Source organism: Phyllostomus hastatus, unplaced genomic scaffold (assembly GCF_019186645.2).
Source record: "Phyllostomus hastatus isolate PE091 unplaced genomic scaffold, TTU_PhHast_1.1 phas_contig_37, whole genome shotgun sequence".
Classification (NCBI taxonomy): Eukaryota; Metazoa; Chordata; class Mammalia; order Chiroptera; family Phyllostomidae; genus Phyllostomus; species Phyllostomus hastatus.
Window position 1 is genome coordinate 6,777,456 of NW_025333867.1, and position 14,810 is coordinate 6,792,265.

The following is a 14,810-nucleotide window of genomic DNA, read 5'->3' on the forward strand; positions in this document are numbered from 1 at the left end:
TGTGGTTTGAGAAAAATGTGTAGGTCATTTCTCCCTGCATTCTTAGTTTAAAATATTCTGACCCATTATCAGACTATGTGCCTTGACCATCTTCAGGGCACACATACATTCCAATTGTTGGTTCAGAAAATATTGTCACTATATATTCAGGGAACTGCTTGAACCTCCTCCCAAAGTATAAAAGGAGCATCCTTTTCAGTCCTAATACAGAGATAAATGAAGTAGACCTGGATGAAACTGATATATAATTAATTGATCATGCTATTTGGTCTAGAAGCCTACTAAGTATCCTCTCCCATACAAGACCATCCTTTTCCCAAAGCAAATGTTGTATCAATTTTTTTCACTATTTATTTCCAAACTCATTTCTCACCCATACAGTCTTTTAAAAGCTTAAGTTTCATTGAGAATGGGTAACTTTAGGGCAAATTAAACATGAAACATTTGGAAAATTGACTTCTTGACATCTAAAATCAGCAAAGAAATTTTCAAGATTTTCAAGAGGGAATAATGTTTAGTAAGGTTGACAGAAAAGGGAGGTAGAAAGCTAAAGTAAGGGATCACTCTAGGTAGATTCCACTGTCAATCAATTTCAACTTTAATAAGAGTTTTATAGAAAGTACATTCATAAAGGACAAAATCAATTACAAACATTTGCATGATTATCATTTATAATGGCTTTTTTTCCAAATAATTCATGACTATCAACAATGAAAACATAGATGTAAAATTAATTTTACTACCCCTATCCAACCCCACAAAATAGAAGCTGTACATATGAGAATATATGATTTCAGGGATTGGGTTTAATTTTTGTTTTTAATGCATGAAAACAAAATTCTCTCAGTGGATCACAAGTGGGACCCTGCATGTCTTCCTCAACTGTTCAGAATACATTGCATTAACTATCACAAATAAGTCTACATGGCCATTTGAAGTTCTACAGGCTTTCCTGCTCTGCTGAATATTTTTGCTTATCTCTATCTAATAAAATATTTTTCATGATCTGTAAATTATTTCTATAAAAGGAAATGTATTCCTCTTTTCACACTTCTTAGCTGTATTTGTTGCTATCTGTAGTAGAGCGTGGGGATTAGCAACTTTTTTTATAAAGAGCCAGAGAGTAAATATTTTAGGATTTGGGGACTATATGGTCACTGTTGCAATTACTCAGCTCCGTCCAAGTGCAAAAGCAGCTGTAGACAACACATAAATGAGTGAGGATGGCTGTGCCCCAGCTGAACTTTATTCATAAAAAATAGGCCACAGGCCAGATTTGTTTCATGGAATTTAGTTTGTCAACCTCTATAAGAAAAACCTGTCTTAAAAGCATTTACTTTACATATAGTGCTATTATAATTATTTGAAACCACTCACTAAAACTGTCATTAAGAACAAAATTATATTGTTTAATCATTTGTGATGGAGTCATTTAGAGTTTGATTCACCATCAAGTTCTTCCAGCACATAAATGACTCGCTGGACAGATGACTTGATTTATAAACATCCTCAAAAATCAACCCACTATCTGATGACCACTTGGACTCTTGGCCTTCCTAAAACCCAATTTCACATTAAAACATTAGAAAAAGCATATGATGAAGGAAAAATCTGACAAAATAACATTTTTATATCAACCACTTATGCTACCTCTCAGTTGTTGCAATTATATAAGGAAAACCACAGTTGGGCTTTAATATAATGAAAATGATGTCTTGAGTGATCTGCCTGCAAACTGTATCAGGATAACTTAAAAAGACCTGAGACTTTTTTCTAGGATGGCACATGCTCCATGGAAGATCTGCTTCAGTCTTCCACATGAAGTAGGTTAGACACCTCCTCACAAACTGTAAAGGAACTCAAGGAACAAAGGCCATGGTTTACCCAAAAATGAAATGTATTCACAAAATATGAACTAACTCAAATTTCTTTAAGTTGGAAGAGGTCTCGGAAATTATGTAGACTAGAGCTCTTAACTTGGGGCCTATGATTGAACTTTGGTTGAATTCCAAAAATTGCCTACAATTATAGGCAAAATTTTAATGTCTAAGTGTTAAAATACCTTTTTAACTTTTTTATTTTGTGAAAATCTGTTACATCCATCAATTCTCAAAGAGGCTTTTATCCCTTACAGTGAGTTGAACAGTAGCCCACAAAAAAAAATAATAATAAATGAATAAATATGTTTGAGTCCTCATCCTGTGAGTATGGTCTTCCCTAAAAATGGGATTTCACAGATGAAATTAAGGATCTCCGTATGAGATTATTTTGAATTTAGAGTGCACCCTAAACCTAATAACAAACATACTTTTAAGGGACAGGAGGGGAGATCTGAGACATTGAAATTCTATTGCCACAAACCAAGGAACAACTTGAGTCACCAGAAGCTGAGAGACAAAGAAGGATCTTTCCCTAGAGCCATGAAAGGGAGCATGGCTTACCCTGTAGATTTCAGACTTCTAGCCTCCGGAACTGTGAAAGAATAAATTACTCCTGTTTTAAGTCACCTAGTCTGTGGCAATTTATTAGGGAAGCCCCAAGAAACCAATACATCCCTCAAAAAGTTAAGGCCCAAAGTCACTCCTGAAGCTCATCAAGTGTCACTGAAGTATCCTAAGGTAACTCAGCAGCTCAGACAGAGTAATGGCCTAGAATTCAGGTCTCTTGACTCCAAATCATGTGCTCATTCCTCAATTATATCCTAACATTATGTGCTCACATCTGTGCTAGACTCTGTGTCGAAAAGCAAAATTGTATACTATGATCACTGCCTCAGATAGTTTACAATCAAGTCATGGATAAAATACACAAAATCATTTATTATTCAACAAGAAGTATAGCAGCTACAAGCACAGACTCTGACCCCAGACTTCCTGGTTTCAAACGCCAGCACTGTCCCCCACACACCAATCAAACTTGGACAGGTTACTTAACCTTTCTGTGTTTCAGTTGCTCCATCTGTAAATTTGGATGAAAGATAAAACCTGTGTCATAGGGTTGCTGTGACCATGACGTGAGCTGACACATGGAAAGGGCTAATGACAGTAACTTGCCCAAAGGATTGTTATTATCTGCAAGGCTCTGCATTCTGTGCTGAGGATACTACAGTGGAAAGATACAGTCCTTGACATCAAAGAGCTTACACTGTTATGTTCATGGAAACTGATGCAGTGGAACAATCAGGCAATTTCAATGTAATATTTGAAAAGCAACATAATGGGTATAATAGCTCTAATCTTGGGATCATATGCTCATGGGAACAGCAAGGGTTTCCTAAAGGAGTAAGCAGGTGCTATTCCCAAGGCTGAGGTAGTACTTAGCTACTACCTTTTCTGTGAAAGGCCAGACAGTAGATATTTCAGGGTTTTCAGGCCATACGGTCTCTGTCACAAATATTCACCTCTCCTGTTGTAACAAACAGCAGGCATGGATAACGTGGCTGGACAAAGTGACTGTGTCCCAACAAAATTTTGCTTATGATACTACAATTTGGATTTTATACAATCTCCTTTGATTTTTTTCTTAACAATTTAAAAATGGAAAGAATTCTTTTAACTCACATATGGTACAAAAACAGGTAGTCAACCAAGTTCAGTCCCAGGGCTGTCTTTTGCCCACCCTTATACTATTTGATAGCAGGTTTGGTACCCAGCCCCCCAACACTTGAGGTTTCCTCTTCTCCAAACTAAATATTTCTGGTGTCTTCATCTACTTGTACTAACACATGTTAATGCCTTTTCATTATTCCAACCTAAAATTTGATGTTTTGTTTGCTTTTGTCTTTTTCTGTGTGTATGGCCATTACTCACATGTTTGAATTGTTTGCTTGACCATATTCTAGTCCATTTAAGATTCATTATCTCTTTCAACACTCAAACCAATCCTTAAAAGGAAAGTATCATTTATTCAGTTCTTACCTTGCTCCAGAAGCTATTATCCCTGTTTTATAGATGAGACAAAAAAGGCTCACAGAAGGCATATGACTTGTCCCAAATTATGTGGTTAGAAAATGACAAGAAGGATTTGAAAATGGACTTCCTAACTCCTAGCCCAGGCTGCTTTCTACCATACCATGCCCTCTGTGTCTAGAGTTCTTGTAACTCTACACAAAGGGAGTGAGGTTGATTCAACATGACTCATTGGTGAACCCATGAGGCTTCTAAACAATATCACTTATCTTTCTATACTTTTGAACCATCTTTTCTCTTCTTAGGGTGTGAAAACTGCATTTATTTTTTAATTATTTTATTGTTGTTCAGTTACAGTTGTCTGCATTTACCCCACCACCACTCCCCTCTACCTCAGCCATCCCCACTTCCCTCCCCTGCTTCCAGCTCCCCTTGGTTTTGTCCATGTGTCCTTTATAGTTGTTCCTGAAAACCCTTCCCCCCATTATCCCCTCACATCTGGCATCTTATCCAGAATTTCAGTGAAAATCATAGGTTTGTAGGTTGCAGAATCATCCTCTTGCATCTTTTGAGAGTTCTCAAAATCTTGATGAAAGGGAAATTTGGAATAAACCAGCATTTAGAGTGAAAAGGAGGATGTTGGTGGAAGGTGGGATGAGATTAACAAAGCAGTTTGTCTGCAAATGCCAAATCCTACACATGCAAACTAGCAACTGATCAATTTCAGGCAGTGACCTCAGGCACCAACATTTTAGTGAAAATAAGAAATGAATCTGTTTAGTCAACACACTCAATCCTGTTCCTCCAGCTCAAATTTAGACACAGAAATAGATTTCAACCATATTCCAAAGTAAAACCAAACAGGTAGAAAGGGGAGTAGGTAAGCACCAACTTCTAGTACTGAAGACAGTAGGCTGGCCCTCATTGGCATCATTTTGCTACAATTAAGATGTAATTCTAAATCTTAGAAAGTGGATTTTTTTTAACATGACTGAGAAACTATCATTGGAAGCAATTACAAATTTTTTGCACAGCTGCACCTTTGGAAGAATAAGAGTATATCTTCCCCCTCACAAAGTGACCACTGTGACCACATTTTTGGAAGCATGCATTCTGACAGACTTGTGTCAAAATCAGTTATACTACTTAATAGTCTTTGCAATAGCTTGTCAAGAGTTCTTTCCCTCCCATTTAACCAATTTAACCAAAAATTTTATGATAAACTAGTATCTTGATGACTGTGTGTTTTAAAACATTGTCTTGGCCCTTTTCTGTGTTAACATTGTTTTAACGCTGTTGGCATTTGTGATCAGGAGGTCAAATGCCAGCCTTCACTGTGAGATTCAGGTACTACTCAAAAAAACTTCTGAGTCTCACAGCGCCTACCCATAACTCTACTTTTCCTAGAACATGCAGACAATGGGCAAAAGATACTTCATGATTTAGGGATAGCTACCTTCAAATGATGGTATTCATGCTCCAACAAGAAAGGCTCTCTCTAAGCAGACCTGCTTGAGGAGCATTCATTTCCATCCATGGGCCTGGCTTGTGTAAACACCAACCCATTGTTTACAGAGCATATGCCAGAGAGTAGTGTCAGACTGGTCCTAACTCTGTTTCATAAACACCCAAGTCTGACCACTCAAACCCTGGCAAAGAGTATTCTTGGCTCCTAGCTATCATGACTTGATTTATATATAATAGCACAGCCCAGTCAACACAGTAGTGAAAAAATTTTAAATTTTGTTTTAGGGAGGCAGCATGGGGTCTGCTGGGAACAGTAGCTACATGCCCGGAATTGAATTTGTAAAAATGGAATTCCAATCAGTAATAGTGGCAGTTGGAAGGCTATCTCAGATGACAGATCTGACTTCCAGCATTCCCAAACCTCTGCTTCCAGTTGGGAACAAACCTTCATTTTGGTACCCGTTGAACCTGCTTCTGCATGTTGGATTTGAAGAAATCATTATAACCAGGGGTGTCCAAAAGGCTTTATCTGAAGAATTCAAGGTGAAAATGAAGCTAGATATTGTGTATATTCCTGATGAAGCTGACAAGGGAACTGCAGATTGTCTCTACCATATATATCCAAATCTTAAGACAGATGTACTGGTCCTGAGCTGTGACCTAATAACAGATGTTGCCTTATAGGAGATTGTGGACCTATTCAGAGCTCATAATGCATCACTTGCCATTTTAATGAGAAAAGGTCAAAATGGCTTAGAACCAGTTCCAGGTCAAAAATGGGGGGGAAAGCAGTGAAGCAGCGTGACTTCATTGAAGTGGATAACACAGGAAAGATTCTCGTCTTTATGGCTCATGAAGCAGACTTGGATAAAGAATTGGTAATTAAGGGATCCATCCTGCAGAAGCAGAATATGTTTCCACACAGGCCTTGTGGATGCCCTTCTCTATTGAATGAAAAATACATTGTTGACTTCCTACTGGAAAATGAGTCAATCACTTCCATCTGGAGTGAACTGATTCCATACCTAGTAAGAAAACAGTTTTCCTCAGCTTCCTCACAACAAAGAGAAGAAGAAAAAGAGGAGGACCTAAAGAAAAGGAGATAAAGTCCTTAGATATTTACAATTTTATAAAAGAGGACAACACACTGATCTTTGCTCCCTATGATGGTTGCTGGGATGCCTCTCAAGGACACAGGTGGGAAGAGTTGTCCAGATTACAGGTGCACTGCTATGTCCACATCATTAAAGAGGGGCTCTGCCTTCAACTGAGCACCTGGGGCTCTACATAGAGGCAAACAGACAGATGCCCAATTGCTACCTATTCTTTGTCCAGAAGAATCACTAGTCTGTTTCATCAGCTCAGATTATCAACAAAGATTTGTTTGGAGTTGACTGCCTTATTGTGGCAGATACACAAGTTGGAGAGTTGTCCATTTAGCACTCTGTCATTGGGTCATCCTGTGTCATCAGAGATAGAGTGACTATCACTGACTGCCTTCTCGTGAACTCAGTCACTGTGGAGAAAGGATGCAACATCCAGGGCAGTGTCATCTGCAACAATGCTGTGATTGAGAAGAAAGTAAACATCAAGGACTAATTGTAAATGGCCAGAGGATTGAAGCCAAAGCCAAATGAGTAAATGAGATGATCATGGGGAATAATTGGCTCATGGAGATCTGAGTTCTGAGCAAGTCAGACACATTCCTCTTAGCCCCCAGAACTATAGATACTGGCTGGCCCATCTGTTTGACTCTATTTATTACCCAATAAAGAAAAAAATTGTCCCAAAGGAAAAAAATTTTTTTATGATCTTTATTTATTTGTTATAGTAAGAATCAATATGATCTGTTAACAAGGCTTTATCAAAACATGAAATGTTGCAAATTTTAAATACCACAAAGTACCTAAATACTTTGAAACTCTTGTGTCAGTCTTACAAAAGACTCTTCTCCTCCTATTATAATATGTTACACTATTTCAACTTTTTAAATATAATACATGTTAGATGGCATGAATCTTTTACCTGCTTGTGTTATTTATTACTGGTCTCCCTCAGGTAGGGTGAAAGCTCCTTAAGCACTAGGAACAATGTCTGGTACATTCTAAGCACTTAATATGTACATTTAATGGGTGGAAGGAAAGAAGAATGGATAAATGGATGGTATGGGTGAAGCCATATTCCCTATTATGAACATATAGTGGTATAGCCATGCACAGTGCTAAATAAAATTCAAGCAACCTGTTAAAAAATTGAGATGCTAATTTTAGGAAGATCTGAATACTGAACATTTGATATTAATATATTATTTATTTGTGTAAGTATGGAATGTATTATACTTGTAGTTTACATTTTAAAATACTTAAGACTTCTGCTCAAGGTGGCAGTGTAGGTAAACATGGCTCACCCCCTTGTAAAACCACATCAGAATTACAACTAAACAATAGAACAACCATCATTCAGAACCTCCAGAAATCAAGTTGAATGGAAGTCCTATAGCTACAGAATTAAAGAAGAAACCACATTAAGACTGTCTCATACTGTTTGCCCCATCCTGGTGATTTCCTGAGGCCCTGCCCCACCCAACTTTAGGTCCACCCAAGCTGTTTCCAGTGGTTTTTCCAAACAGATGGCTTGTCTTGGTCCATGCTTCAGATTTTCCTAAATTCTCTAAAACAAGCAGCATCTGGCTTCAGTGACTCCCATACTGCTCTCTAAGTTGCCCCAAGCCTGGCAGTAGCAGCAGCCAACCTTAGTTCACAGCTTGGCCTTGCCTGGGCACCTCCAAGCCCAACCCAATTAGCAGCTATATGCAGATCACTGTGTAGTTTATGCTGTGTGATCCCAGACAGAACACAGCTGACTTTGGATGTGCCAAAAACAATCAAGGCTCAAGTACAACAAGAGGGTATACATAGCCCACATAATGGTCACACCTTGAGTGCCCAGCTTGGGTAATAGGGGAGGCTGTGCCACTGGACCCTATAGTACACCTACTACATTAGGTCACTCTACAAAGCCTGGGAGATGTAGCAGCTCTATTTAATACATAGAAACAAACACAGGGAGCCTGCCAAAATGAGGAGACAAAGAAGCATGGCCCAAATGAAAGAAGAGAACAAAACTCCAGAAAAAGAACTAAACAAAATAGAGACAAGCAATCTATTAAAGGCAGAGTTCAAAACACTGGTTATAAAGATGCTCAAGGAACTTAGTGAGAACCTCAACAACATAAGAAGATCTAGTCAGAAAAAAGAACAACATAAAAAGATCCAGTCAGATCAAGAAATTGGAAACTTATTTGAAAAAATAATGACAGAAAACTTTCCTAACCTGCTGAAGGAAATAGACATACAGGCCTAGGAAGCACAGAGAGTCCCAAACAAGATGAACCCAAAGAGGACCACACCAAGACACATTGTAATTAAAATGCCAAATATTAAATACAAAGAAAGAATCTTAAAAGTTGAGAAAAGCAGTTAATAATGTACAAGGGAGCCCACATAAGACTGACAGATGATTTCTCAAAAGAAACTTTCAGGCTAGAAGGGATTGGCAAGAAATATTCAAAGTAATGAAAAGCAAGAACCTACAACCAAGATTATTCTATCCAGCTTCCAAGCCCAGAAAAAGCTAAAGGAGTACACCACCACCTTTGTTTCTCTTATTCCACAGGTGCCATGTAAAGGAGCAGCATTATATAAACTATCAAAGGGTGTTCTAGGAGAAGGAAGAAGAAGGAGGAGGAGGAGGAGGAGGAGGAGGAAGAAGAAGAAGGAGGAGAGGAGGAGGAGAGGAGGAGGAGGAGAGGAGGAGGAGGAGAGGAGGAGGAGGAGGAGAGGAGGAGGAGGAGAAAAGAAAGAGAAGGAGAAGAAGGAGAAGGAAGAAGAAGAAGGAGAAGAGGAGGAAGAGGAAGAAGGAGGGGAAGGGGAGGAGGGGGAAAAATATGAACAGTAAAATGGCAATAAGTTCATCTCTATTAACAATTAAATTTAAAAAACTAAACACACAAGCAGAATAGAAACAGAATCACAGATATAGAGAATGTTTTGAGGGTTTCCAGATAAGCGGGGTGTCAGTAAAATGGGTGAAAAAGGTGATGGGATTAAGATATACAAATTGGTTGTTACAGAATAGTCATGGGGATGTAAAGTACAGCATAAGAAATAAAGTAGCTAAATAACATATATGCATGACTCATGGACATGGAAAACAGTGCAGGGGTTGCCTGAAGGAAGGTGGCTGGCTGGGTAAAAGGGTCAAAGGGGAAAAATTGGGGGCAACTGTAATAGCATAATCAATAAAATATAATTCAAAAAATAAAAAACTTAAAAATATAATGATGCCTGGGATTTGTCTTAAAATAATCTTGACTCAGAGAGAACAGTAAGGAGAGAGACAGATGAAACAAGATTGGCCATGAGTCAATCATTATTTTGGAGTGATGGATACATGGGAGTTTGTTATACTGTTGTCTTTACATTTGCATATATTTGAATTGTTATAGTAAAATGATAAATATTTAAGCCATACAAAATGACAATCAGCTAAAAGTGAGACTCCTTCCAATCTCTGCACTCTATTCTCATTTAATTAAAAAGAAAAACAAAAACTACTAAACATCTAAAACATACCAAGCACTATTCCAGTTATTGGAAATACAGCTGTTAGGAAGCAGTTACATGCTAGTAAGAGAAAAAAACAATAAATTCACAAGTAAATACATGAAACATTTGAAGAGTGTAATAGGTGCTATAAGAAAACAAAACCATTTCTCCACAAAAGAAACCAGTGTCACCAGATAGATATTCTAGGCATTTACCAGAAACATGTGCATGTGCATCATATACTGTTTTATTGTACACACCCTTCTTTACTCAGGAGAATCCATTCTGACCTGTAACTTGTTTCTTTCCCTTAATAATACATCCTAAAGGTCAATCTATGTTCAGACTGGGATCTCTTGAGAACAAGGGCCTCATGGAATTTCTTTGCATCCCTAGAACTTGGCACGGTGCCTGGCACCTGTCAGACCCTCAGCAAATGTTTGATGAATTGAATACCTAATCACTGGGCACACCAGTTTTCCATCCTCTCTGCACCTTTGCTTCTCTTACTCCACAAGTGCCATGTAAGGGAGGGTTGCAGAGCTGCATGGCACCTGGCACACAGAGGGCCTTCAACAAATGTTTACTAGAGGAATTAGGCATGGGATGAGAACCACGGCAAGGCAAAACCCGTCAGACAAACTTCTCATTAATAATAGCTGAGCACCTGGTGCACTGGGCCAGGAAGTAAACGAGTGTCAAGTCCCTGGTGTGGGTTGGATTGGGTTTAGGGGGGTTGGTTTTGTTTGTTTGTTTGTTTGTTTGTTTGTTTGTTTGTTTAACCCGCTCAAGCTTCTTCGAACACTACTACTTTTTAATGTATTTGCTCCAAGAATCACCTTTAGCTCTCAGTAGATCTCATAGAGCTGTACATGAAATCACTTGGAGATCTTTTACGTCACTCTGTCTTTCCTCAAAGATTTGGGTCTTATAGGATCCAACAGGTTGTGTTCATTTTGAAGAATGTATTATTACCATCATAGTGATTCTACTGTTATTTTGTTGGTCAGCATTAACAGCAGAAAAGCTGCATGAGTAATGTGGCCACTAGATAACTTGGACCCCAATTTTGCTTAATCTTGAATGGCTTGAGAGAGTTAGAGGTATTTCAATATGTCTTTTTAAAAATTTTTGTTAAAATAACTATTACTGAATAAATACAAAAATTGGAGTAAAAGAAGCTACTGTAAATTGGAATTGATTTATCTATTTCCTAGTGTGACTCATATTGTAGGCAATGTCTTATTTGTGTACACAGCTGTGGAATGTGAAAACATTCTTCCACTAATGCATCAAAGTCAATGCATTGTGCTTCCTCTGCAGATTACATTATTTGAGAGATGAAAAGATTATTTCAACAAGCAGACTCCTTCTTCATGGTCTAGGATCTCATTGAACTCTCCCTTTAAAATGTTACAAAAAGGACCCATTTGAACTAACATTAGGGTTTAGATTGGGTAGGAGCTCAGATTTTTCCATAAATGGTTTGTGTGCTGAGTTGTGTATGTTTGTGTGAAAATAGGAAGTGAGTCCAAGCACACAGAGCAAAAGAGGCTAGAGAATATATGCCTCTTTGAAAGTTTGAAATTGGAAGTGAAGATAAGTTAGTTACCAACAGCATCACGGAAACAATAAGTGGACAAAATACTTGAGGCTTGCTCAGGCAACATACCTTTGTCTATAAAAAAAAAAAAATACTGGTGGTTTAATGAGCAGACACTCATTTCCTCACAGTTCTGGGTCAGTGTTCCAGCATGGTCATGGTCAGGTTCTGGTGAGAGCTCTCTTCTGGCTTGTGACAGCCACTTTCTCACTGTGCTCTCACGTGGCCTATCGTGTGTGTGTGTGTGTGTGTGTGTGTGTGTGTGTGTGTGTGTGTAGAGAGAGAGAGAGATAGATGAGAGAGGGAGAGAGATCTTTTTCTTCTTTTAAGGGCACTAATCCCATCCACAGGACCTCATCTGAACCGAATCACCTCCCAAAGGCCCCACCTCCAAACACCATCACACTGCGAGGTAGAGTTTCAGCCTATGAATTGTGAGGAGACATAAACATTTGGTTCACACCACACCTAAAGTAATTTTAGCACTTTGTAACTGTATTTCACTTGGTTGTTCTGAGAATCTATGTGCTTACAGAAGCCCTTTTATATGATTGCTTTGGGATGATCACTCATTTGACATTCATGAACTCTCTGTCATCATTTTCTCTAGGCCAGGTGCAGTTGTGGGCCTTGGGAGATACAGAAAAAATAAAATAGATGTGGTTTCCTGTCCTCAGGAGACTCATAGTTTAGTAAGAATTGGAGAAAGATCATGAATAAATAAATAAACAAGTCAATAAAAACATATTGCTACCTGTGATTCTGTGAGAAAGGACAAAAATAGGATTCAGTCCTAGAGAAAAGGCTGGGGAAACAAGGGTTATACTTTAGATGGGGTGCATAAGGATGGCCTCTTTGAGAAAGTGGCACTTAAGTTGATACTTGGAACATAAGGAAGAGTGTTCCCTCAGATGGAATGGCAGATGTGAGGGCCTCCAGGCAAAGGTGATTTTGGCCTATTCCAGGAACCAAATGATGTCCATGTGTCTGGAACACAGTGAGTAAGAAGGAGAGTGGCACAGCATGATATTGGAGATGCTGGAAGACAAGACTGCACGAGGCCTTGCAGACCAAGGTAAAGCATTATTTTCTTCTAAGGATGATAGAAGCCATCATCAGGGTTTAAGCTGGAAAAGAGATGGTCTGCTTTGCATGACTTGCACTCTCTTTGTTCCAGTGAAACAGTCAGTAGACGAAAATAAAAAAGGTAGGAAGAGACAGAGACAAGAGTCTTGATGATGGAGACAGAAGCAACTTAGCTACTTTGAGTCCAGAGAATTCTTCTAGGCTCAGTAATCTTAGAAAACTGTTTGTTGACCTACCAGTACTTGAAAACCATTTTTCAGGTGATGAAGTAACTATGCATCCAGCAGACATTTGCTGCATGTCTACCCCGGTGGGCCATGTGGTGGTGGGAAAAGATGAGTAGACCAAAACCCTGTCCACACAGATCCATCTTTCATGCTAGGCAAGGACACTGACAAATACACAAAATGTGTTCATGGGACTTGTTAAACATTATGAGAGAAGTCATCATGGAGTAGGAGGAGGACACAGAGATTGAGCCCTCCAGGGCGGGGAACAGGTAACAGTAAAAGTCTTGTTCACAAAACAGATGATGCTTGACCAGACCTGTGAGGAAAGAGCATAACGTATCTCAAGTGGATAGAGTTAGGTGTGGAGGGGCAGCACAGGTGAGGGAGATGTATGAGCAGGGCATTCACAGCCACCATGCTGGCGAGTGTGGGGAGAGCATTGAGTCCCAAAGGCAGTAGCAATGAAGGACCTGGTGCCAGTACGAAGGGAAAAGAAGAGTAACTTGGATGTTTTTAGAAAGAAGTATGAAAAACAGTTTGCAAAGAGAATAAAGACAGAAGTAGAATCTGATGCAATACCCAGAAAGCAACAGTTAGGTCAAATCTGAGGCAAGATTATAAGATTCATAAATGTAAGACTCCATGAGAATCTTTATTGTATTCCCTAGAACAGCAAGTACAATAATGAACACATGAAGTTGTTAAATTTGGTTGAATAGGCATAATTGCATGATATACAAAATGTCCAGTTTCAGCTTCAATATAAGATATTATATTACTATGGAAAGGTAAAGAGCTAGGTGCTCTTTTTATATATTTATAAGGTCCACACAGGTTAATGTATATTCTTGACATCACAAATTTATTTCCATGTTAATTTACCTTCAGAAAGCAAGTATAACAATAATATATATGGTGAGAAAGTAATTTTATTCATATGTTTGGACATAAAAAATATCATTATGCAGTCTAATAATCCCAGTTGACAGTCAGAATCGTTTGAAAAAAAACAGATACATTAAGAAAGAATTCAAGAAAAGCAACAGCAAAGCTGTGATCTGGCGCCTTTGCTTGCCAGGTGGCGCTGATTTATACCAAGTGCAGTCATTTGCCAGCCCATTTCAGAATCTATGCTCAGCTGCGTTTGCCTTTACACAGCATTATGAAACATCGTCTCAACATTTGCACTTGTGCAAGAAGGTCTACTAAAGAACTCTGACTGCCTATACTTTACAGGCAACTGAAAAAGCAGTTTATCATTGCTTTCCTGTGTTTTTGTTTGTTTAGTTTTACCCTATGATGACAGCATAGGTATTGGTCCCTGGAGAGATACCAAAGGACTATTATACACATTAAAATCCAAATGGGCTCTATCTATGAGTGTGACAGCAGGCTGACAGCTCTGGGTGGGGCATTTGTGGGTAGAGGGATTGAGAAAAATAAAAAAAAAAACAGGACTCATGGACTCAGACAACAGTATGGTGGAGGAAGGGGGAACAGGGGGAAGGGTGTAGGTGGAGGTGGAAGAGGGTATATGGGGGATAGATGATAATGGAAAAATACAATAAAAAATAAACTATTAATTTAAAAAATCCAAACAGGATTATTCTAGATGTTGATTCAGATCTTTTCCAAAATAGGAAAAGACATTTTTACTCCACTTGTTTTACAGAACAAAAATGGAATTTTGGCTGCCTGTCACCATGAAAGTCAAACTCACAAGGCAGATGCTGGTGCAAAAGGAAAGAAGTTTTATTCAGGTGCTATGTGATCTAGGAGAATGGCAGACTCCTGTATCAAAGCCCATTTCCTCAGCAAGACCAAGACAGAAGCCAGTGTCCAGAGTTCCTGCTCCAATTTAAAGTATAGTCCTTTGGAGTCCACAGGCAGCTGCTAAGCAGTCATAGTC

The 14,810-nt window shown here is 38.7% G+C and overlaps 1 pseudogene; it reads left to right on the forward strand.

The window, feature by feature from the left end:
- Positions 1–5,720: 5,720 nt before the first annotated feature.
- On the forward strand, positions 5,721–7,057 carry LOC123820797 (annotated as a pseudogene).
- The last annotated feature ends 7,753 nt before the right edge of the window (positions 7,058–14,810 follow it).